At 40.8% G+C, this 26,798-nt stretch overlaps 1 pseudogene; it reads right to left on the reverse strand.

Annotated features, from left to right (window-relative positions):
• The window catches only part of LOC126419662 (protein HIRA-like), a 356,219-nt pseudogene that overhangs the window by 117,262 nt on the left and 212,159 nt on the right, over window positions 1-26,798 (reverse strand).

The raw sequence follows: 26,798 nt of genomic DNA on the forward strand, positions 1-26,798 counted from the left end.
TGAATGAAAACTATAGAGAATGCATTTCTTTTCCTGTATTTTGGTGAACTTCGTACACTTACAATTCTGTTGGTTGATAGACAGCAATGACAATGAAGTTTACCTCCTCTTCCAAAAACAAGATATTTCTATTCTTCACTTCCTAGAAAAATTTGTATACATAAATGTTTGGCAACTCTTACACATACTTTACTCGGTTTTATCACTAAAATATCAATTTTCATTAAATGTAACAATACGTTCTGAGTGACGGCATAGCAACATGTCCTCTTTCCACAAGATACAGATTAACAGACGTCTTTTTTTATATTTTTTTTTTTTACTTTTTTTTTTAATAAATCTTATTTTTGTTTTTTAGAGTCCATACTCAAAGATTCACAACTACTATTGTTGTGGGGATTGCGCACTAAAGAATTTCTTGCTGTTCAGCTGCGCTTCACTTAACTTCAAGTACTTTTTTAATCACATTTACATTTACGGTATTTACATACATTACTGAGTTCCTGGAATAAAATTAGGCACAAATTAGTTTAAAAAATCAGTGAGACACACACAACATTACAACCTGTCTGACAGATCAGACATCACTTGTGATGACATGGCTGATGCTTACATTTATACGAAACACAGAATGGGGGAATAAAGGGAAAGGATGCAAGGGAATTCATCACTTCCAGGCACACAGGGCATTGTGCTAATGCAATAACAAAAGCTGAGAACTGATGCTGGTCCAGGATTCTCATGAGCACTTGCCTTAACCTTATTTATTTTGCTCCAAATCAATTTCTAATTAGCTTAGAAAATAGTCTTGTGATGATGGTGCAGTGAAAGAAACACATTAGTTATTTTTACGATTGAATAACACTGATTATCTGTAGATTAAATGTTTGTTGGTTAGGTTAGTTACAAAACAGCATCATCGTCACACATTTGGTATCCACTACTGCATAAAAGCCTCCTACAGATTTCTCAATCTTCAGCTATGTGCATTCATATTAATGTAATTCACATAACCAAACTACTTAATCTACATGATCTTCAATTGGTGCACCACTAACTTCAGGTACTATGCGAGATATGTTTTGTTTTGATACAAATGGTGCTATTAAATTTACTATCCACTACAATTTCATATCAAAAGTCAGTGACAGCCAAGTGACATTATGAAATGCAGAGCAGCTTTACATAAGTAGGTTTCCCAGAAAGCTATTGTCACCATGTCTTGAACAATGTGTTTAAACCAGCTTCTTCTCAACTTTGCTTTTATTGGTTTCATTTGTCTATGTCATTTACAATTCTGCCATTAGTACTGACATTTGGGTCTGGCAGCCCTAGGGATTAAAGACACCTGGAGAAACCACGCGCAACAGAAAGGAACACAGGCACTTTGTGCAGGCAGCGTGTGGTCTTCAGGGCTCGTGACCACTGGATATGGATATACGCATTATATTAGTAAACTAGCAAGTAGTACTATTTTTCTAGATGAGAAGTCTCATCTCAAGGAGGTAGTTACACATTGCTGAAGACACAGAAATATCGAACTTATGTACAGTATCCACAAACTACATTCTCTCTTTTCCTGGTGTTGAGTTTATTAAATCATATACATCACTGGTCATAGCATGCCAGGCAATGTTATGAAACTATGAGAAATATCTGATGATAGTGTGAAGACAGATGTGAAAAACAAAGACAATCATGAACAAAATTTTGAGGTTCGGAGAGGATACACATCATATATTATCACAGGTAAAATCGTTTCTGAAGAAGAGAAATTTGTTAACATCGAGTATAGATTTAAGTGTCAGGAAGTCGTTTCTGAAAGTATTTGTATGGAGTGTAGCCATGTATGGAAATGAAACATGGACGATAACCAGTTTGGACAAGAAGAGAATAGAAAATTTCGAAATGTGGTGCTACAGAAGAATGCTGAAGATAAGGTGGGTAGATCACGTAACTAATGAGGAGGTATTGAATAGGATTGGGGAGAAGAGAAGTTTGTGGCACAACTTGACTAGAAGAAGGGATCGGTTTGTAGGACATGTTTTGAGGCATCAAGGGATCACAAATTTAGCATTGGAGGGCAGCGTGGAGGGTAAAAATCGTAGAGGGAGACCAAGAGATCAATACACTAAGCAGATTAAGAAGGATGTAGGTTGCAGTAGGTACTGGGAGATGAAGAAGCTTGCACAGGATAGAGTAGCAAGGAGAGCTGCATCAAACCAGTCTCAGGACTGAAGACCACAACAACAACAACAACAACATTATGATTCATTTTTACTACGTTGCCATTGTCTACCAACCAACCAACTTGCTTAGAGTTTATATGGCTGCATTAATAATTTCCAGTCAATAACAATTACATAGGTGGTGTAAGAATAAAAGTTTATTTAAAGTAAACTCTGTTCTTTTGTCATGATTCTAACAGAAAAGCAGCAATGACTTTTTTAAGGGTTTCCAGTTTATTACTTTATATCTACTAGGAGCTTGTTATAAGACCTTGGCAACAGAATATATTACTACTCTAAAGCTTAATAAGAAGGCAAACCATATGTAGATACCATTATTTCATCCTTCGTTGTCACCTAAGAGCATAATAATAATAGGTCTTTGTAGAGGCCTAAACAAGATGTGCTGTTATCTGCTTTACACTATATTCTTATTATTCCAATTTTGGTGAAAACCTTATCATCCCTACACTTTGTTAATAACAGTCAATTCTAATGATTTCACAAGATGAAGACACCGTGAAAACAAAAGAAAAGGAAAGAAGGAAACAAAATGTAATTTAAATGGAGTTATAGTGACAGACTTTCCTAGCAACCTTTTTAAGACAGTATTATTAGAAGGAAAGCTAGCTGAAGTTTCACAGTTTGCAGGGAAAGAAAACAAACAATGACTTTCTTAAAATATTTATGCAGCTAGTTGTAGAACAGTAATTAAATAATAATCATCTGATATAAACTGTGTGTCAAAGAATCAGTGAAATCATCAAAAGTCAAACCCACTGCAATATGACTTAAGACATGATATCTGTTTGGTGAAAAAATGTCCCTGAATAAGGAAAACCATGAGGTCATCCACATGTGTACAAAAAGAAATCCATTATACTCCAGTTACATGATAAATAATACAACTTTAAGGGCTGTAAATTTAACTAAGTACCTAAGAATTACAATTACGAAGAACTTAAATTGGAATGATCACATAGGTAATGTTGTGGGGAAGGCAAACCAAACACTGCATTTTATAGGTGGAACACTTAGAAGATGCAACAGGTCTGCTAAAAAGACTGTTTACCTACACTTCTCTGTCCTCTGCTAGAGTACTGATTTGCAGTATTGAATCCTTACTGAGTAGGAGTGGTGGAGGACACTGAAAAAGTTCACAGAAGTGTAGCTCATTCTGTATTACCCGGCAAGAGGGGAAGGAGTATCACAGATACGATAAGTGAGTTGTGGTGGAAGTCATCAACCCTTTCGTGACTATGGGCATACATGTATGTCCAGCAGGTAGAAAAGTCATTGCTATTGGCCTAGATGTACACTCAGCGGGCGGTAACTCCAGACGGCTACTGACGGAAACGGAGGTCCTAAACTACAAATTAAATGGCCTTCGACATATTCGTTTGACACATAAAAAGTAAAATGCGCTCGACAGCCTGCACGTCATTTGCTAAAACAGTCGATAACTCATATGGCAAACCCAAGTGGGAACATAAATGGTTAAAAAATGGGCGTTCCATCATGAAATGGTGGGCAGTTAAAACTATGGCACAATGCGTACAAAATGGCAGGGGAGTGCCACTTAAATGATGATGGCTAAAACGATGTTTTCTCATGCAAATTCATCTGTCCACAACACTTCAATTTATTCGCACCATCATGGGACACAATTTATCAGACAAGGAAATTATGGATATTCTTATGAATAGTAGCGACAAAGATTGTAGTGATACTGCGGAACTTTCTTCCAATGAAGAGTTGGATGCGTGTCAATGTACTGCTGAATCCTCGACATCAAGAATAGAAAATTCTACCTATGAAGACAGAAAAGAAGATGAAGTAAGTGAAACTTCATCAGAAAAAAGAAAGTATGACTGGACGGAGAATCATCCAGTGATGAAACGACACCATTTTGTGAACACATTTAGTGCATTAAAAGCAGACTTCAAAGAGTCAGCAAGTCATTTAGATATTTTTGTACTTCATGTCCATGGAATTCGTTTCTGCTATCTGTACACAGATCAATAATTATCATAAATTTATTACTGGAAAAATGAAAACAGTACCCAGGAAATTTGCATGCTGGAAACACGCAGAGCCAGCTTAATTTTATTGCTTCCTACCAAGTTCTCTGTTTATGCCTAGAAGTAAAAAGTTAGAAGCGAATGGATATTGGTTGACATATTCTCTGCTTCAAACACCAATATTCTCTAACATAATGGCCAGGGACTGGTACAAGTTGATCCTGCCTTTATTGCACTTCAGTGACAATTCCACCACACCTCCAAGACATTCTTGTAAAAATATGTCTCATTGTAGATCACACAAAAACTAAATTCTGCCAGGCATTAGTACCCTTTGAAAACCTAGTGATTGACGAAAGTCTGCTACTTTTCAAAGGAACCATTTTGAAATTAAAATTTTTGTCCTTTGTAACGTACAAATCAATTATATTTTGGATTATATTGTCTACACTGGTGCTGCCTCAGAAATAGAATCTAGAAATGCTGATTGGGGAAAATCAGGCGATGTTGTTGTGAGTTTGTTATAGCCATACCCCAACAAAGGTCATACCATTTATTTAGACAATTGGTATTCGAGCCTTGAATTATTCCTGTGGCTCCATGATAAAAGTACAAACACCTCTGGAACGACATGCAAAAACAGGAAACATCTACCACCGTTGCCAGACAGTTTGAAAAATGGGGAAATACAGTCCTAGTCCTGTGGAACATTAATGACACTAAAATGGATGGACAAGAGAGAAGTCTGGATGCCTTCTACCATAAATGGACCAGAGTTTGTGGAGATAGAGAAAAAAGACCATAGAGTGGGCAAAAACAAATTGAAACCTACCTGTGTTGTCAGCTATAATAAGTCAATGGGTGCAGTTGGTAAGACAGACATGCTGTTGTCTTCTGAACAGTTCATCCGAAAGACAATGAAGTGGTACAAAAAAGTATTCTTTCATATGACTGACTTGTGTGTGTTTAATGCAAAAAGTATTTTTTGAAATGCAAAAGTAACGGAAGATACCACTAGTGAAATACCACTTGGAAACAATCCGTCAGTTGCTTAATGAATTTCATAGTCAAACTTGTAAAAGTGCAATCCTATGAACAACCAAAGAAGAAATCCCTTTCCAACTGCAGAATAAAGAGGGACATTATTCAGGGTTCCAAAAAGCAACAGAGAAAAAGGAGATTCCCCGGACACACTGTGTAGTATGTACTGCTCATTCACAATGAAAAATTACACACGTAAGATGCAAAATGTGTGCTGTGGTTCTCTGCATGGTGCCATGTTTTGAAAAATATCACACACTAAAGATATATTAGTATGTTTTAGTAACTGTGTTCATTTCAAGCAAAGGAAAGTAATAAATTAAAATTTAAAAATTTAAAAAAGTAAATAAAAAGGGTTTTTAATTCAGCCAGTGGCAGTCAAAGCCTGCATCAAAAATGAGAATGGGAAACCATTAAAGGAAACTGTACTGAACATGACGAGCTCAAAAAGAAAACATTGAGCAAGAAGAAGGTAGGCATTTACTATCTGCCCCGCCCCCCTCCCCCCTTAAACCAACCAATCTTATTGTGGAGAATCGACTTTAGGCTTTAGTTACAAACCAAGCCATGGGCCTATCGAAAAATGAATTATCCAGATATATGCTTTGTTTAACTCAGAGTCCGGATATGTGCCATAATTTGGTTTTAAATTCCTGTAATTATTTTTTAATTAAGATAGTAGCAAGAACTGTCCAATATTTGGGCATTTTCACTACACGCTACTCACTTTAACACTATATATCTTGGAACACATTCATTCGATGTTAAGGAAATTTTAATATGTTGTAGGCACACATATCGACGGAATAAGCCACAAGTTATAGGAATTATTATTAAAACCGTTCCTATCATTTTTCTAAACCTACTGTTTATCAGCCCATAATAAATATATAACAGAAAGTGTTACTTAGTTCCAAGCTCTCTTTCATGGTCATCAGAAACTATGACCACTGAGACAGTACAGCGGTTCTGTATGCACCAGAACGTGTGGGATGCCAACAGTGGCCATAGGCTACAGCGACCACAGGGCTGAGTCCGCAGTCTACCGGCCAGGCAAATGCTGCATTTCCTCTTATCAGCCGGCCAAGTAGCCAGGACACTTGGCCCTTGTAGCCACGAAAGGGTTAAAACAACGGCATTTTTCACTGTGGCAAGATATTTTCACAAAATTTCAGCCTCCAACTTCCTCCTCTGAATGTTAAAATATTTTATTGTCACTTACAATAAAGAAGTGATTGTTGTAATAAAATTTAAAAAATCAGAGCTCATACCAAAAGATTTAAGTGTTCATTTTCCATATGTGCTGTTTGAGGGTGAACAGTACAGGATGTCTGAAGGTGGTTTGCCACACTAAGTGTGAACTGCAGAAAAGTCATGTAGATGTTCCACATTTGGAGCAATTCCATTACCTTTCAAGAAAACTTTATTTATGACAGTATAAAACAGGGCAGTTGTGTATTATTTAACAACTGAAACAAAATGGGGGATAGAGAAAATTATAAAATAGCATGAGCAAACCTAATCTTGAATGAATGAAAACCTGCCTGTCGATAAACTACAGCTGATGACGATAACACACTCTACAGGATAAGGATCAGGAAGACATAAAAATTAAAGCAGAATAAATTGTTTGCTTACATGCTGTGGTGCTACCAATTATGTAAACCATAAGTGAAACAAAAAGAAAAAAGTAATTAAAAATACACAAATTACAGCGATATGTGAATTCATTATCATATTCAGTAGATACTATCAAGAAGGGGTACCTCCAATTATGTGGAACAAGTCAAGGTATACACGTAACATATGAGAAAGATATGACAAACTTTTCAACAATAAACTATCACTACACTACTTAATGCTATTCACACTAATGCCATCTAAATTTAATCAAGATAATTAGTAATAAAGTTGTTTCTTTGAAAAATAATGCTGCCTCGTTAGTTTCATCATACAGCAGCTGTTTGTCTGCCATTAATAGCATACTATTTACTTGATTACAATGGTAGTTTTCAAGAATATGTATAAATCTTTAAAAACAAGTCCTATTTATAGTACATTATTACTATACAGCTTCCTATATAAACCCACACTGCTACTGGCCATCTAGCTAACAGAATTCTTAAATATCTAAATCTGGGTATTTACATAATTTGTAGAAAAAGTGACTGATGAGGTATGTTTTTAACTTTCTTTTGAATTGGTAGGGAGTCTCTCACTACAATTTCGGAGAGAAAGGAAACATTCATTTATCACTCACAAAAACAGCAACAGGGCTGGCAAACACAAAATGTTAAAGTAATTTCTTTGTCATGGCAAAAAAAAGAAGATGAGACAAGGTTTGTGAGTTTTGGAGTGATGTATAAAAAATACATGACAGAAGATGGGATTCATTTTATCAGCATATCTAACAACAACCCAGTCTATTTTGTTTGTTTTCAGACAAATGAAATAAAATGCTCCATTTAGTCTTCAAATACTGTTGCCAGTACAGTTTATTATAAATATGCAAAAGAAGACTTTTAAAAAGTGGATAAAGAACTTTAAGTGTGGAACATGAAAGGATCCCCATGAAATGCTACTTCTGTTTAGTGCCAGACCAATGATCAGAAAATTTTTAGTATAACTTCTATCTGAACAGTCACGTTTATTCCACGAGGGAAAAATATATCTAAAAACAAAGATGATGTAACTTACCAAACGAAAGCGTTGGTATGTTGATAGACACACAAACACAGAGGCAAATGTACTCTGTACTTCCCCCTCGACTGACATCTCTGCCCAAACTCTTGCCTTTACAAATGTCTGCTTGTGTCTGTGTATGTGCAGATGGATGTGTGTGTGTGTGTGCGCGCGACTGTATACCTTCCTTTTTTCCCCCTAAGGTAAGTCTTTCTGCTCCCAGGATTGGAATGACTCCTTACCCTCTCCCTTAAAACCCACATCCTTTTGTCTTTCCCTCTTTCCTGATGAAGCACCCGTTGGTTGCGGAAGCTTGAATTGTGTGTGTGTGTGTGTGTGTGTGTGTGTGTGTGTGTGTGTGTGTGTGTGTGTTTTTGTGTGTGTGTGTTTTTGTGTGTTTGTTTGTGTGTCTGTCAACATGCCAACGCTTTCGTTTGGTAAGATACATCATCTTTGTTTGTCCCCCTCTTCCCCCCCCCCCCCCCCCTCACCCCACAGTAAAGTTGTGAAAGTAATCCAGTAATCCATGTTAGCTTCTCACACTAAGGAAATAACAATTCATGAATAAAACATAATTCCATCAATGACGGAGTCAACATTATCTTTCAGTAATTAAAATGAATTACAAATAATATTAATTAAACACACCTTCTCTTCCATTGTAAGTGGCTTCCCAAGTTCATCTTCTGAGAACTCTACAAAAGCAACAGTTCCATCCCATGAACAAACCATCAACTGCAGACCTGTACAGCTCCATGACAGATCAAGCAGCACAGAATTAGTAAACAACTCGTGCAACACAACAAGAGGTCGTTTGAGTGCTGTAAGCCATACTGATAACGATCGATCTCGAGAACCAATTGCTCATCAGCAGTACTGCTGAGGCTTCGATGAAGAATGATATTGTTTCTGCAGAATGTTGGAATTGAAGCGCTGAAACAATGAACAATACATTAAAACTTCAGAGCAATGCTATATCAAGATAGCCTCTACACATTTTAAAAACAAAATTAAAAGTTTGTGTGATAGATAGATGCCAGTGGTTCAGTTATCATGTGTAATAATACAGTGTGAACAGAAACTTGAAAATTGCACAACTTTTCATGAAATTCTAGAATTAAAGATTTGTGTTCAGGAGCACATCCATAAAGGATGAAGGTGTTGCCACACATGCTCTTGATGTTTTATTATAATTTGGTGATGGGTGCCATCAGTGTCACACTCTAACACTATGCAGGTCAAGCCCAAGCATGGCTCAGGCCACAACTTTGTGTTAAAAAGACCATACCCGAGTATAGGTCTGGCCGTGATTACTCAAAGCACGAGCATAAACCACACGAAAACTTGACTTACGGTGTATGAGAACAATGTACGGACATCTCGTTACCTGTCCACTAACTGATGATGCCTTCTGTTGTCAATTTCTAGAATTATGTCGAAAGAAACATTAGTAAACGTAAAAGATGCAGTCGCAATTGCCTGAGCGATTACAATTGCATTGAAGTAATTTCAGGCACTTATTTGTTAGGTTTCACAGTTTACTGTAATTCTGCTATAAACACATCATGTTCATTGAGTAAGCAGAAATTTTGGAAGCTCACAAGGAAGAAATTGCTCAACAACTCACCGAGAACCTGTTTTTGGAAGAATAATTTACTTTCCATCATAATTAAATCTTGAAGCTTGGTCTTTTCTTAGTATGTGTTACTCTTGAAGATGCATCAATTACATATATGCCAGAAATACTTTAAATAATGGCATAAATGATTGGTTTCCTAGACCCGATATTCTTCTAAGCAGCTGGTCTCCAACATGTTAAATAGCAAAAATTAGGAATGGTCGAAGGTTATAATCTCATAAAGATAATTTTAAATTCTAGATTATTGTAGATTATAAACCACACACACACACACACACACACACACACACACACACACAGAGAGAGAGAGAGAGAGAGAGAGAGAGAGAGAGAGAGAGAGAGAGAGAGAGAGAGAGAGAGAGAGAGAGAGGAGAGAGAGAGAGAGAGAGAGAGAGACCAATACTTGAATATTGCTCATCAGTATGGGATCCATACCAGATAGGACTGACAGAGGAAATAGAGATGTTCCAAAGAAGAGCAATCCATTTTGTTACAGGGTCATTTAGTAAACTCTAAAGTGTCAACCAACTCCAGTGGCAGACAATGTAAGAGAGACGTTCTGCATCACAGTGAGACTTATTGTTAATGTTCCAAGATCAAACATTCCCAGAAGAGTCAACAAATACACTGAAGTGCCAAAGAAACTGGTACAGGTATGTTGTTGTTGTGGTCTTCAGTCCCAGTATATACCATGTATATAATATGTATATACCATGTATATACCATATAGGTATGCATATTCAAATATAGAGATATGTAAACAGGCAGAGTACAGTGCTGCAGTTGGCAACGCCGATATAAGACAAGTGTCTTGATGCAGTTGTTAGATCAGTTACTGCTGCTACAAAGGCAGGTTATAAAGATTTAAGTGAGTTTGAATGTGCTGTTACATTCGGCACATGAGCGATGAGACACAGCATCTCTGAGGTAGTAAAAAAGTGGGAATTTTCCCATATGACTGTATCACGAATGTACCATGAATATCAGGAATCCATTAAAACATCAAATCTCTGACATCGCTGCAGCTGGAAAAAGATCCTGCAAGAATGGGACCAATGACAACTGAAGAGAATCATTCAACATGACAGAAGTGCAACCATTCTGCAAACTGCTGCAAATTCCAATGCTGGGCCATCAACAAGTGTCAGCATGTGAACCATTCAAAGAAACATTGATATGGGCTTTCGGAGCTGAAAGCCCACTTGTGTACCCTTGATTACTGCACAACACAAAGCTTTATGCTTCACCTGGGCCCGTCAACAATGACATTGGACTGTTGATGACTGGAAACATGCTGCCTGGTGAGACAAGTCTCGTTTCAACTTGTATCGAGTATTTTGGACATGTACAGGTATGGAGACAACCACATGAATCCATGGACCTGGCATGTCAGCAGGGGACAGTTCAAGTTGGTGAAGGCTCTCTAATCATGTGGGGCATGGGCAGTTGGAGGGATATGGGACCCTTGGTACATCTAGATATGACTAACAGGTGACACGTACGTAAGCATCTTATCTGATCACCTGCATCTATTCATGTCCACTGTGCATTCTGATGGACTTGAGCAATTCCAGCAGGACAATGCAATACCAAATACTCCCAGAATTGTTACAGAGTGGCCCCCGGGACACTCTTCCGAGTTTAAACACTTCTACTGGCCACCAAAATCCCAGGACATCAACATTTTTTTTTTTTTTTTTTTTTGGTAATCAGTCTACTGACTGGTTTGATGCGGCCCGCCACGAATTCCTTTCCTGTGCTAACCTCTTCGTCTCAGAGTAGCACCTGCAACCTACGTCCTCAATTATTTGCTTGACGTATTCCAATCTCTGTCTTCCTCTACAGTTTTTGCCCTCTACTGCTCCCTCTAGTACCATGGAAGTCATTCCCTCATGTCTTAGCAGATGTCCTATCATCCTGTCCCTTCTCCTTATCAGTGTTTTCCACATATTCCTTTCCTCTCCGATTCTACGTAGAACCTCCTCATCCTGTCCCTTCTCCTTATCAGTGTTTTCCACATATTCCTTTCCTCTCCGATTCTACGTAGAACCTCCTCATTCCTTACCTTATCAGTCCACCTAATTTTCAACATTCGTCTATAGCACCACATCTCAAATGCTTCGATTCTCTTCTGTTCTGGTTTTCCCACAGTCCATGTTTCACTACCATACAATACTGCACTCCAGACGTACATCCTCAGAAATTAAGGCCGGTATTTGATATTAGTAGACTTCTCTTGGCCAGAAATGCCTTTTTTGCCATAGCGAGTCTGCTTTTGATGTCCTCCTTGCTCCGTCCGTCATTGGTTATTTTACTCCTATCATCCTGTCCCTTCTCCTTATCAGTGTTTTCCACATATTCCTTTCCTCTCCGATTCTACGTAGAACCTCCTCATTCCTTACCTTATCAGTCCACCTAATTTTCAACATTCGTCTATAGCACCACATCTCAAATGCTTCGATTCTCTTCTGTTCTGGTTTTCCCACAGTCCATGTTTCACTACCATACAATACTGCACTCCAGACGTACATCCTCAGAAATTAAGGCCGGTATTTGATATTAGTAGACTTCTCTTGGCCAGAAATGCCTTTTTTGCCATAGCGAGTCTGCTTTTGATGTCCTCCTTGCTCCGTCCGTCATTGGTTATTTTACTGCCTAGGTAGCAGAATTCCTTAACTTCATTGACTTCGTGACCATCAATCCTGATGTTAAGTTTCTCGCTGTTCTCATTTCTGCTACTTCTCATTACCTTCATCTTTCTCTGATTTACTCTCAAACCATACTGTGTACTCATTAGACTGTTCATTCCATTCAGCATATCATTTAATTCTTCTTCACTTTCACTCAGGATAGCAATGTCATCAGCGAATCATATTGTTGATATCCTTTCACCTTGTATTTTAATTCCGCTCCTGAACCTTTCTTTTATTTCCATCATTGCTTCCTTGATGTACAGATTGAAGAGTAGGGGCGTAAGGCTACAGCCTTGTCTTACACCCTTCTTAATACGAGCACTTCATTCTGGATCGTCCACTCTTATTATTCCCTCTTGGTTGTTGTACATATTGTATATGACCCGTCTCTCCCTATAGCTTACCCCTACTTTTTTCAGAATCTCTAACAGCTTGCACCATTTTATATTGTCGAACACCTTTCCCAGGTCAACAAATCCTATAAAGTGTCTTGATTTTTCTTTATCCTTGCTTCCATTATTAGCCGTAACGTCAGAATTGCCTCTCTCGTCCCTTTACTTTTCCTAAAGCCAAACTGATCAACACCTAGTGCATTCTCAATTTTCTTTTCCATTCTTCTGTATATTATTCTTGTAAGCTGCTTTGATTGATGAGCTGTTAAGCTGATTGTGCAATAATTATCGCACTTGTCAGCTCTTGCCATCTTCGGAATTGTGTGGATGATGCTTTTCCGAAAGTCAGATGGTATGTCGCCAGACTCATATATTCTACACACCAACGTGAATAGTCAATTTGTTGCCACTTCCCCCACTGATTTTAGAAATTCTGATGGAATATTATCTATCCCTTCTGCCTTATTTGACCGTAAGTCCTCCAAAGCTCTTTTAAATTCCGATTCTAATACTGGATCCCCTATCTCTTCTAAATCGACTCCTTCTATCACATCAGACCAATCTTCACCCTCATAGAGGCTTTCAATGTATTCTTTCCACCTATCTGCTCTCTCCTCCGTGTTTAACAGTGAAATTCCCGTTGTACTCTTAATGTTACCACTGTTGCTTTTAATGTCACCAAAGGTTGTTTTGACTTTCCTGTATGCTGAGTCTGTAATTCCCACAATCATACCTTTTTCGATGTCTTCACATTTTTCCTGCAGCCATTTTGTCTTAGCTTCCCTGCACTTCCTATTTATTTCATTCCTCAGTCACTTATATTTCTGTATTCCTGATTTTCCCGGAACATGTTTGTACTTCCTCCCTTCATCAATCAACTGAAGTATTTCTTCTGTTACCCATGGTTTCTTCGCAGCTACCTTCTTTGTACCTATGTTTTCCTTCCCAACTTCTGTGATGGCCCTTTTTAGAGATATCCATTCCTCTTCAACTGTACTGCCTACTGCGCTATTCCTTATTGCTGTATCTATAGCGTTAGAGAACTTCAAACGTATCTCGTCATTCCTTAGTACTTCCGTATCCCACTTCTTTGCATATTGATTCTTCCTGACTAATGTCTTGAACTTCAGCATACTCTTCATCACTACTATATTGTGATCTGAGTCTATATCTGCTCCTGGGTATGCCTTACAATCCAGTATCTGATTTTGGAATCTCTGTCTGACCATGATGTATTCTAATTGAAATCTTCCCGTATCTCCCGGGCTTTTCCAAGTATACCTCTTCCTCTTGTGATTCTTGAACAGGGTATTCGCTATTACTAGCTGAAACTTGTTACAGAACTCAATTAGTCTTTCTCCTCTTTCATTCCTCGTCCCAAGTCCATATTCTCCTGTAACCTTTTCTTCTACTCCTTCCCCTACAACTGCATTCCAGTCCCCCATGACTATTAGATTTTCGTACCCCTTTACATACTGCATTACCCTTTCAATATCCTCTTTATTGGGCATATCTGGGATGCCTTGCAACGTGCTGTTCAGAAGAGATCACCACCCCCTCATACTCTTGCAGATTTATGGACAGCCCTGCAGGATTTATGGTGTAAATTCCCTCCATCCCTTCTTCAGACATTAGTCGAGTTCATGCCACATCGTGTTGCGGCACTTCCGCATGCTCACAGGGGTCCTACACAATATTATGCAGGTGTACCAGTTTCTTTGGCTCTTCAGTGTATATACCTTCCTTCTATGTATATCTCGTGAAAAGATCATGAGCATGAATTAGAAACATTGAGCCCACACAAAGCCTTACCAGCAATCTTACTGTGAACTATTCGTGACTGGTACAGGGAAGAGGCAGTGACAGTGGTACGCATAGTACCATCCACCACACACCATAAGGTGGCCTGGTGAGTACAGATGAATAGAGAAAGACATATTTGTCAACAATAAAATAAGTTTTTAATCATGGAGAAAAATAATGTTATATGAACATGATGTTTCTGAATGGAACACTGAATTAGACATGTAGTATAACAATGAAAATACATACTACATTCATTGTCCTGTGTGTGTGAAAAAGTGCCTACACCAGCAATTCACGTGCACTGGCAAACTTTCTCATCACAACATGATGTCATTTGCACATCAATAACGAGAGACCATTGCAGATAGAAATAAAATAAAACCAACAAGGTTTCGTATCACATTCACAATTAGAAATAATGGTTCAAGTACTCATTTCATAAATTGCAGTTTACTTTTTATTCTTTTCCAGGTATATGTTTTCTGTCTAATAATTATTATTACCTAACTAGTAAAATAATGTTATTGAGCTGTGACTTCTTGCGATGCTCTTAGCAGGATAGTTTCTCTGTCATGCTTTGTGGTGTCATGGTTGGCTAGCACCGTCTATTTAGGATGGCTGTGGCTCGCAAGGTGAGACTCAGTCGGGGGCAGCAAAGGAGACTCGGTCGGGGCAGTGATGGAGACGTGGTTGGGGACATTGACAGAGGGAACATAGCGCATGGAGCATCGTGAGTAGTCAGTCGATGCTTAGTGTACTGCAGTGGGCATAGTGTTGACATTCCAGTGCCTGGGTCTGGCGGCGAGCGGAACTGGAGTGTGAAAGCAGTCACCAGTCATCACAGGCTCTGTTTAAGAGTCGTGTCTATCTCGAGTCCTGAGGAGAGCATGGGAGTTTACCCAGGTGTGCATGTTAACAGCGAGCTCCTGGACTAACTTTAAGCGATGAGCAATTTTGTGGTGGAACTTTTGGATGTGTAAACCATTTGGATGAGGGTCCACGATACTTGGTATTGCAAGTCCATGAAACTGCACTGTGCCCTGATTCCACTGCATTTATTTTGAATTGCAAGTGTGGCTGATTTTCAGTGATTCATTTTTTATTATTATTGTTAATGTATTAAGTGGTAAATTTTATGAATCAAAGTTAATTCTCTACATAAAACTTCAGCTGCTAATTTAAACTAGAATTGCAAACTTCTTCCTTGTTGGCAACTATAATGGTAACGATTTTGCGCCATCAAATGGTGCTTTGTTATTTAAGGTTGTGTGCAGACTGTCTGGTCATTATCACCTTGAGATAGTGGTGATTTATAAATTTATCAAGTGAAATTTCATATCATTGGAGATTGTTTAACGAACTATTGCTTTAATAGTAATTGCAGTTGTCACACTATAACATTTAACGTCTCGTCCTGTATTTGTCGCTACCCAGTGCTTGCCAGTTGGCTTTAGTTTTTTGTGAATTGTGTGTTAATACTGGGTTTGTCTGTTCTAGAAGCTGTTATTGGTGTGTGCAGGCCCTCCTGCTCATTGTTGTCACTTGAGCTCTCGAGCACGGATTTCAGACACTCGGCCGAAATGAACGCCAAATGTCGACTATCTCACAGGTCTGACAGTCTGAAATCCAAAATATCAGAACGAGACTTCTCTCTGTGTTTTTCCAAGTGGGGCAGTGAACAATGCTGTACCGTGACTGATTCTTTTTTTTTAATGGATCGAAATATAGAAAGAAAGATAACAATTTGTTATCTTGTACATTACAATATCAAGAAGAATATTTACCTGAAAATGCTGACCAACTTTTGTACAAGAGAGAGTTTTGACATTGAGTTTTATAAACGTTTTCAGTGTGTTGTGTCTTGCAACTATCAAATATTGAAGAAAGACATTTTAACACCAAAGCTGCTGTTTATATACTAAATAACTCATTTAAGGCTCTGCCCATTTTCATAAGTCACATTTATTATCTAGCATGATGTGATCCACATGACAACAATATTTTATACACAATGGAGAATTTGTTCTTATTGGATATTGGGTTAGACTGTGTGTCATGCTGGCTTGTTTGGAGTAGGTGCTGTTGTAATTTTGACAGATGACAGATGCGAAAAATATGACATCTACAATAAATGAACCAGCATGACACAGTGTAATCAAAAGGGCACTCTTGAAGACAGTTTTGTAAGATGCTGTCTACTTGGAAGCATAGTGCCTCTGAGAGTCAAATGTGGTCCCACAGGTAGTCTAGACAGGACATTGGCATTAGCATGTTGTGTTGTCTATCGATAGTAAATAGAATACTTGTAACTGGTGAGGAAGAGGGTCCAACATAAAATATACATAATAATTTATTTTGTCAAGAAATGATTGAAGATCTTAAGTTGGTAGGCCCTTGAATTTTTTCCATGCTTTACATATGTTGTCAATTCAGTTGAAGTCCTTTAAGGTTGAACATGTAGATGAAATACTCAACTCGCTTTTGAAAGAGTTCATTCTTTTGTAGGTTACACTTAAGCCCATTCTGTTGAAGTGGTCTGGAATGGCAGACATAAGTTCATCATTTACTACTGTATTGTCCTGATACTTGTCTGATCAGAATGTTTTGACTCATCTGCTCAAAAACACTGGAATACTGCTGGTGTGCTAGCAATTCTGGAAAGCAATTTATTGTATCTGTGTAATCCAAATGGGTAATGATGACCATGAATTTACAGGATTGTCTGTATAGCTGCAACTGTAAATAAGATTAGGATAAACCAATTCTCGAAAAGTACTGTCCACCTGATAGTCTTGACAAGAGTTCTTCTTGCCTTGGGATGAGACTGTTCTATTGAGCCTTCAAGGTTTTGTTAGGATGGTGTTTGTTTTGTTTTATACAGTGATAAAAATGCCACTGAAACACACATGCTGATCCTCTAGTTGCATATGAAAAAATTGGAGACACATGACAACTTACTTTCCAATGTGTTCTGTCAAAAATTACCTCTACCTTCCACTGATAACTCAAAATTTATAAAATAAGAAACTCTTTGACATAATTGTGCAATATGGTTTAAATCTCGTTTTAGGGATAGCAACTAAATATGAATCCAGACAGGTCTGGGGTCATAGGTTCAATCCTAGTTATTGCTTAAAACTTTGACAATAATGACAGTGACCTCGCTAAAAGAGTGCAAATGAGAGAGTAAAAGTTCAGACCACTCTCTTGCCACTGGGTTGGGAAATGCTCCTAAGGGCAGAAAATTCAACAACAATCAGCAGAATATTGGTACAGAAGTTAATGGAAACCACTGCATTAAAGACATTTAATATGTATCCACAATATATGCAGTCATCCAAATTAAATATATTGATAATTTTTATCGAAAAACATTCTAGCGGTAAACTATTCTCGCATTTGAATCTTCAAATGACGCTGCTCGGGAAAATAAGAATATATTCTACAAATCGAAGCATTGCATGTAATGTTGTAGGGAAAGAGGATAATCTGGAACAACAGTTCTGTTACTAAGGGTTTGATTTTGCATTGCTTTAGGGTGCAAAAAACAATTGAGGTCATACGTGTCCAAATCAAAACTACAGAACACGAAGACAGAGAGGAGTTAAAAATGAGTATATGTCAGTCCCAACTGACATAATAGAAGACAGCTAAAAACAGGCACATGGAAAAAGATGATGATGATTTAGCTACGTCATCAGCACCCTAGCATTAAAGTTATACTGAAGAAGATTTCCATAATCTATGGAAGGAGATCAATAAACTGGAAAACTACATTTGATCCCACCACAGGAAACGTAAAGCAACACCAGAAATGTGAGGTTCAGAAAAGCCCATAATAAAACCCCAGTGAGACACAGTGGGATAACTAAACAAAATCATGGAGAAAATATCTGTAAAGACGCTGTTAAGAAAGGGACCAATGAGTGTGGCTGGATGACAACTTAGAAATAATATGTGACACATTAAGATTGCACACCAAGTATTTTGGCAAGAAGTCCAGACACCGCACAAAATTTTAAGACACAAACAATACTCACCTTGTTATCAGTTACAATAGAGAGAAGATCCTGTGGGATATCCAGTTCAAGCCTCAGGTCGGCAAGAGAACACAATCGGTTAAAAGATGTCAGCTTTGTCCCGCGTCTCTGACATACTGGGGGCTCCTCCCAACGTAAGAGCACGCCGTGTGTCAGTGGGCAATATGTCCCACTCTAAGCCAAGTAAGGGCTACTTCTTCACACCATCGCAAGCGAAAGGAGGTGATCCATGGTCACACTGAAGTTTAGATGGAACGTAGTTTACTGTTCCTCACTTCCAGCCACTGGGACTCCCACCAAAATGTTGCCTTTCTGGTCACAAATGAAGTGACACCCCACGGGGACAGAACAGCTGGCAGGAGGAGGAAAGGAGCAAGCCTCCTTAGCAGTAGCATCAGTGAGTTCATTACCCTGGATGCCTATGTGCCCTGAAACCCAGCACAAAACGATTTCCTTGTTTTGCCTGGGCAAGAGAAGGAGAGTGTCCTGCACTTGTTGCACCATCCAATCTGCTGGGTACATCTGTCCAACAGCGAGAAGGGCACTTTGAGAATTGGAGCAGATAATAAATTTTTTGTCACAGCACTGTCTCATCTGCTCCATTGCCCTCATGATAGCAAACAATTCCGCATAATAAACTAAAAACTGCTCTGGGAGCCCTATCCTGAGGACAGTGTCAGGGAACACGACAGAACAACCAAAAACATCTCCCTGCTTAGAACCATCTGTGTAGACAGTAATAAAATCTGGGTGGCTACGTAAAAATTCATTAAATTTAATTTTATAAACATGGTCTGGGGAACAATGCTTCTTGTAAATAGTTAGTTCTAAAAGCAATCTAGGCCTTGGTAGTAGCCATAGGGGATACCCTACTCCACCCCTGGCTTTGGACCTTAATGCAGATCCCAAATGGCCATGTTGCTTGTGGTCGATGATTGAATAGCCGTTCCAGTGGCAGCTGAACAATGTAACTGGATGCTGGCGATGTAGGAACGGACAAAGACCTATATGCGTGGCATACCACGAGAAGAAGACATCCAATAGACAGCGGAGGCTCACCAGCCTCTGCACACAACTAAGTCCCTGTTGACAACCTAATACCCTCGTGGTGAATGGCATCCAGCACTTTAAGGTATGAAGGCCTTGCTGACCCATAAATCTGGCATCCGTATTCAAGCTGGGGTTGCACGAAGGCCTTATGAAGTTGGAGCAGACATGCTCTGTCGGCTCCCCAAGACCTATGATTAACACATTTAAGGATGGTTAAGGCCTTGAGAAATCTCAGTTTCATTTCTTTAAGGTGTGGCAACCATGTTAACTTCTCATCAAAGATAAGACCCAGACACTTCACCTTTTCCTTAAAAGTGAGATCAGTACCCCCAGTCTTAAAACGGGCAAATTAAACAGAGAGCAGGAACGATTAAAAGCAACACAAACTGTTTTCTCTAATGAGAATTTAAAACCTGTGGTGCGAGATCATTCCTCCAACCATCTGATTGTCAGTTGCAACAGCATGCCCAGAACTTAAGGTGACGGGACTGCTGGTGCTTACCAATCCCCAGCTCAGGAACCCCGGGGTCGCCAAGCCCGTACCCAGCAAATGAATGCCGAGCCCCTGGGGGCACGTGGAAAAACGGCTAAAACAATGACATACAGAAATGGAAGTCGAAAACTAAAAATTAAATGGACTTTGCCACATTGGTTTGGCGGGTAAAAAGTAAAAGACGGTCAACAGCCTGCCCGTCATATGCTAAAACAGCCGATAACTCATGAGGGCAAACCCAAGTGGGAACGTAAACGATTAAAAATTGGGCATTCCATAAGGAAGAGGCAGGCAGTTACAACTTGGGCACAATGTGTACAAAGTAGTGGGGTAGCGCCACTTATCAAATGACGATGGCTAAAAAGGCAGTGCCCTATATGCAGCCTAGTTAAAATGACCTACTCCCAGCAGAAGGGCCTAGAGAAGGGTGTCCAAGCTGCTGGGAGAGGCTTAATAAGCCCATGAAGGGAGGACCATTGACGATGCCAAAGGGACACTACCTCCTGACAAATAGAAACACAGAGATCATTGGAGGGATTGAAGTACGAGGACTGCAGCCTTGGAAGCAGTATCAGCCGGCTCGTTTCCTGGCAGACCAACGTGACCAGGAACCCACAGAAATATCACACTGCTCCACCAAGAGTGAGCAGGTGACAGTTTTCCTGGACCAACTGCACTAAGGGATGGGTGGTGTACAGTGCACTTAGACTTTGAAGGGCATTAAGTGAGGCTGAGCAGAGGACACAATTGAAAAGGCTGTGTCGCCGGATAAACTCCGTGGTCTGATAAATGGGGAAGAGCTTGGCTGTAAATACTGAGCAGTGTGCCAGAAGCCAATGTCGAAAGACACAGGTGCCAATGACGAAGGCACATGCAACCCCACGGTCAGTCCAAGAGCCATCAGTGTATACAAAGGTACTATTGCAAAGTTCCATGCGAAGGTCGTGAAACTGAAGGTGATATACCAAGGCTGGAGTAGTGTCCTTAGGAAGCAAATGAAAGCCAAGGTTAACATGGGCTGCTTCACAAAGCCAATGTGGTGAAGGGTTCACACCCACCGGGAAAGTTGCAGGTAGTGTGAAGCTAAGCCGCTGTAGCAAAAGCTGAACGGACTCCAGGAGGTATCAGAGAACAGGGATGCGCCCCATACTGGCCATCACAGGAATCATTGAAGGAGGTGGCATAGGATGGGTGGCTACGCATGGCAGACAAACAGCATGCATACATGCTGAGGAGGAAGTCACCGTGGTAGGACAGTGGTAGTTCAGCAGCTTCTGTTAAACTCTCAACCAGGCTAGTGTAAAAGGCACCCGGGGTCAAACGGATGCCACAATGGTGGATAGTGTTGAGACAGCATTAAGAGGGATGAAAGGGCAGATGCGTTAACAAAGCACCCATAGTCATGTTTCGAACGGACAAGGGACCAGTACAAACAGAGGATGGTGTTCGATCATCACCTCAGGAAGTACCATTCAGGACATGTAGGACATTGAGGAATTGTGAACAGTGGGCTGCCAGGTAAGACACATGGGAGGACAAAGAGAGTTTTCTATCAAGCATGAACCCGAGGAATTTTGTAGTTTCAATGAAGAAAAGGGCAAAAGGCCAAAGATATAAAGATGGTGGGAAAAACCAATTACGTCGACAGAAATTCATACAGATGGTTTTGTCAGTGGAAAAACAAAAGCAATTGTCAATGCTCCACGACTAAAGACGATCAACACATCGCTGAAGATGCCGCTCCGTCAGACAGGTCCATGGAGAACTGCAAGTGAGACAGGTCCATGGAGAACTGCAACAGATGGAAAAATCATCAACAAAAAGGGAGCTGGAGATGCCTGGTGGCAGAAAAGCCATTATAGGATTAATGGTGACAGCAAAGAGGACAACACCCCGGATGAAGCTCTGAGGCACACTGTTTTCCTGGATAAAGGTGTCCGACATGGCAGAACCTACACACACCTTGAAAACTCAGTCTTTTAAAAATGCCTGAAGGAAACAGGGCAGGCAGCCATGGGAGCCACACGTGCAGAGACTATGGAGGATATCAGTTCTCCTGCAGGTGTCGTAGGCCTTCTTCAAATCGAAAAACATAGTGACAGTCTGGGATTTCTGCAGAAAACCATTCATGACATGGGTGGCTAAAGTAACAAAATCCACACTGCGCACTCGTCAGTAAATTGCGAGACTCGAGCCACCGTACCAGAAGGGCATTAATCATGTGTTCCATCACCTAGCAAATGCAGCTGGTAAGAGAGATGGGGCGGTAGCTAGAAGGAACATTTTTGTCCTTACCAGGTTTAGGTATAGGTATGATGGTGGCTTCAAGCAAGTGTCTGGGAAATGTGTCCTCTGCCTAGATGCAGTTGTATGTGTTAAGCAGAAAGTGCTTGACAGCAAGAGAAAGGTGCTGCAACATTTGAATGTGGATGGCGTCTGACCCTGGGGCTTAGGATTGGAATGAACTGAGAGCATGATCTAGCTCCCTCATAGTAAAGGCAGCATGGTAGCACTCACAATTTGGAGAAGAGAAAGGTTATCGCCAGAGCCTCCTCCGCTTGTTTCCGATGGATGAAGGCAGGGTGATAGTGGGAAGAGCTCAAAAGTTCTGCAAAATGGTGGCCCAAGGTGTTGGAGATAGCAATAGGATCCACGCTGATGTCGTCTGCTACTTTCAGGTCGGAAATTGGGGAATGGATCTTGATCTCAGTGAGCCATTGGAGGTTGGCCCACATGAGAGAGGAAGAGATGGAACTGTTAAAAGAACTAGTGAATGAAATCCAGCAAGCTCTTTGGCTATGACACTTTGCACGTATCTGGTTATCATGAATGCAGTTTGCCATTAGGATGGTGGTTAAAAATGCGGAGAGCATGTCTCCGTGTGCGAATTGCATCATGGCATGCCTCAGTCCACCAAGGGACTGGGACACAATTTGGTAAAGAGGAAGTGTGAGGATTGGAATGTTCTGCAGCGGTATGGATAACGTTTGTGAGAAATTCCACCTGGTCATCACAACTGGGGAAATCTTGCTCTTCAAAGGTCACCAGGGAGGACTAAAGCTGCCAGTCAGCCTTAGTAAGCAGCCATTTGGGTGTGCATGCGGATAGAGTACAAGTCAGAAAATGGATAGCACATAGGCAATGGTTGCTCGAGTAAGTGTCAGAAAGAATGGAACACTCAAGACAATAGGCAAGCTGGCAGTGGAGAAGGATAGGTCCAAATGGGAGTGCAAGGAGTCGGAAAGGAAAGAGTATGCTCCAGTGTTAAGGCAGAAGAGGTTAAGTTGGTTAAGAATATCAGCCAAGAGGGCACCACTCTGACAGGTCCTGGGAGAGCCCCAAAGGGGATAACATGCATTAAAGTCACTGAGTAATAAAAATGGGGGAGGCAGCTGCCCAATAAGCTGAAAGAAGTGTGCCCTGGTGACATCGAATGACAAAGGGACATAAATGGTACAGACGGAAAAAAATCAGGTAGGGAAAGGAAAGCTGAACTGCAACAGCTTGAAGCTGGATAGTCAGGAAGGTGGGTTGACTATGAATGTCATCCTGTATGAGCAGCATGATGCCCGCATGAGATGGAATGCTGACCTCTGGGAGAAGGTCAAAACGAATTGGTAAGAAATGTGAAAGCTAAATGCGGGTGTGAGGGTGCAATTTCGTTTCCTGAATGCAGAGTACAAGGGGACGCTGTGATGCTAAAAGCAGCTGTAAATCCTCTTTGTGGCACCAAAGGCCGCGAATGTTCCATTGGAAGAGTGTAATGATGAGGAAGAGACGAAGGGGTGTCACCTCGGTGGCTGCCCAGTGACAGTTGGTGAAGAGAGACTATGACAGGGGACAGAAGCAGGAGTATCCTGCCCCATGGGGTCCACAGAAGCATCAGTTTGATTGTGTTGTCAGTCTGTGGAGTCCAACACTGAAAAACAGTTGGTGTGAGCACTGGCGACACGGAGGCTAGCCGGGTTAACGTATCAAGTGGCAACACCATTGTAGAGGATCTGTGAGTTGGTGAACGAGAAGACCTTTTGCCTTTGGTGGACTTACTTGAGCCTTTCCAGTTAGAGGAAGACTCGGGTGTTGTTCCACTGGAGGAACGGAGGAAGTCTTCATGGAAGTACTCCTTCTGTCCTTTCTGGCCTATCGGTTAAGTAGCTGGTGGCTTCGCCCCTTGAGGCAAGAGTTTGACGACAAGTTGCACAGCTGGATGGGGGGGTGGCGATACTACATTGACACTGGGTGATTTCACTACCTCAGAGCTGAATTTGAGGTCGCATGCCTGCGTGGCCATGCCCTTTATGGAGCGAGGGATAACAAGAGCAGAACTATAGGTGCCAGACAGGAGAACACAGGATTTGTGACTAGTCATTAACTTGCAAGTGACTGGGTAAGGCACTTTTTCCTTTACCCGGATCTCTTGGACAGCCTGCTCATCAAGATACAAGGGAAAATCCCAAGAGGAGGCGGCATGTCTGCCATTGCAGTTGATACCGCGGGGAGGAGGAGGCGGACAATCGCTCTTGTACGCATCCCTACCACAGATTACGCATTTGGCTGGGTGTCGACAAGATGATCTCATGTGGTTGAAATGTTGACACTGGTAGCAGCGCATAGGTTTTGGAATGTATGGCCGAACTGTGATAATTTCATAGTCTGCTTTGATCTTGGATGGAAGCACAATTCTATCAAAGGTGAGAAAAAAGGGTGCGGGTGGGCAGTAAGGAGAGATCAACCTTTTTCATTACATGATGGATGGCAGTGACACCCTGATCAGATAGGTACGATTGGATTTTGGCCTCGGTTAGGCAGTCGAGCAGCCTGGTGTAAATTACACCATGGGAAGAATTCGAAGTTCTATGGGCACTGACATAAACAGGGCAGCCATGGAGAAGCGAGGTAGCAAGCATTTGTGCTTGAGAATCAGACATAGTTTCCAAAATCCAAATGCCATTCTGTAAATGAGAGCAGGATTTCACAGGCCCAGCAATTGCATCAGCACCTTTCTGAATAATAAACAGATTTACCATGGCGAAGGACAAACCGTCTTCAGTACGTGAGACCATGAGGAACAGTCGTGCTGGGTAAGGGTCTTTGAATCATTAGCCTCATTACATTTACGTATCATAGATGTTGATTGGGAAGCTGACTGATTAATTGTGAGAAAATCCCCCATGATTGCCAGCATCTCTGATGGCATGCTCCTTCCAACTGGGGGCCCCCTTCACTAGGGGGCGCACCCGCCTTAGGTGACTGTTCACACCTCAGGTTGCACCTCCTGAACACCTGACAGAGGGACCAATCAGCAATTTGGGAAGATTGCCTGAGCTGCAATCACCCCTCCCTGGCCCTGGCATGTACCAGGGGGTATGTGCGAACCCTGCCTGTCAACCCAGAACTGGGAATTATGTGTTACGCAGTCACCTGTTACAAGTCAGATGCATGGGCCGACCTTCAGGCGCACACAGGGAGGAAGAAGAGAAAGAGGAACCTCAAACGCCAAAGCGGAGGAACAAGAGGAGAAGGGAAACAAAGAAAAGAAAGGGAGCAAAAAAACAAAAGGTGAGACTGTTCTTAGGTCAGCGACAGACAATGCAGAACATTCTCAATAACACCAGAGACATGTTCCCCAAGGGAGGGGAAAAAGAATAGCAAGAGGAAAGACATGCAGCACAGAAGGTAAAAATGCTGTAAAGGCTGGGGCCCTGCGGTAGCCAAGCACAAACCCGCCAAAGAGTGGTGAGCCCCCTGGGGGTCTGTTGCTAAAGTTAGAAGTGATGGGGATTAGTGAAATGAAATGTAAAGGGGCCAGAGAATTCTGGTCAAATCATTGTAGGGTACAATATAAACAGTATCAATGAATGGTATAATGGGTATTGGCATGATTATGAACAGAAAGGTAGGTAACAAGAGTTACTATGAGCAGCACAGTGACCAAGAACTGAAGCTAAGGCAACATTGTGTAGAGAGATGAAAGTTTGTATGTTTTTCCACAACTGGTTTCAAAGCATAAAACTCCATATTAGGTGCCAACAAATAATTATGGGAACAAAAATGTGTGGTAGTTACAGGGTGGTGACTATTGAACTATATGAAAAAAAATGTAAATTAATTTGTACACACACTTTATTCAACATGTAAAAGTCACTACAGATATTCAGATTTAGATTACGACATGTTTGATATGCCTGCCATAATGTGGTGCAGACGAATAGCAAAATTCTGCATGATCCATTGAAGTGCCTGAGCATCAATGATGTCAATGACTCCTGAATGGCTGTTTTCAGCACAGCAGAGGTCTTGAGGTTGTTGTTGTACACGTTGCCTCTAATATAGCCCCACAAAAAGAAGTTGCCAGTGTTCAGAACCAGGGAATATGGCGACCAATCAAGGCCCATGCCAGTGGCCTCTGAGTACCCCAGAGCCAAAATGCAGTCATCCTCAATGTGCTCCTCCACGACATCGAACACTCTCCTGCTTCGATGAGGTCATGCTCTGTCTTGCACGAACCACATCTTGTCAAAATGGGAATGAAATCATCTACCAAAACCTTCACGTACCATTCGGTAGCCACCATGCCATCAAGAAATATCACACATATTATACTGTAACTGGACACTGCGCACTACAAAGTCGCCCACTGAGGGTGAAGAGACTTCTTGGTCATGAAATACAGATTCTCAGTCCCCCAAATGAACAAATTTTGCTTACTGATG

This window comes from Schistocerca serialis, chromosome 9, assembly GCF_023864345.2.
Source record: "Schistocerca serialis cubense isolate TAMUIC-IGC-003099 chromosome 9, iqSchSeri2.2, whole genome shotgun sequence".
Classification (NCBI taxonomy): Eukaryota; Metazoa; Arthropoda; class Insecta; order Orthoptera; family Acrididae; genus Schistocerca; species Schistocerca serialis.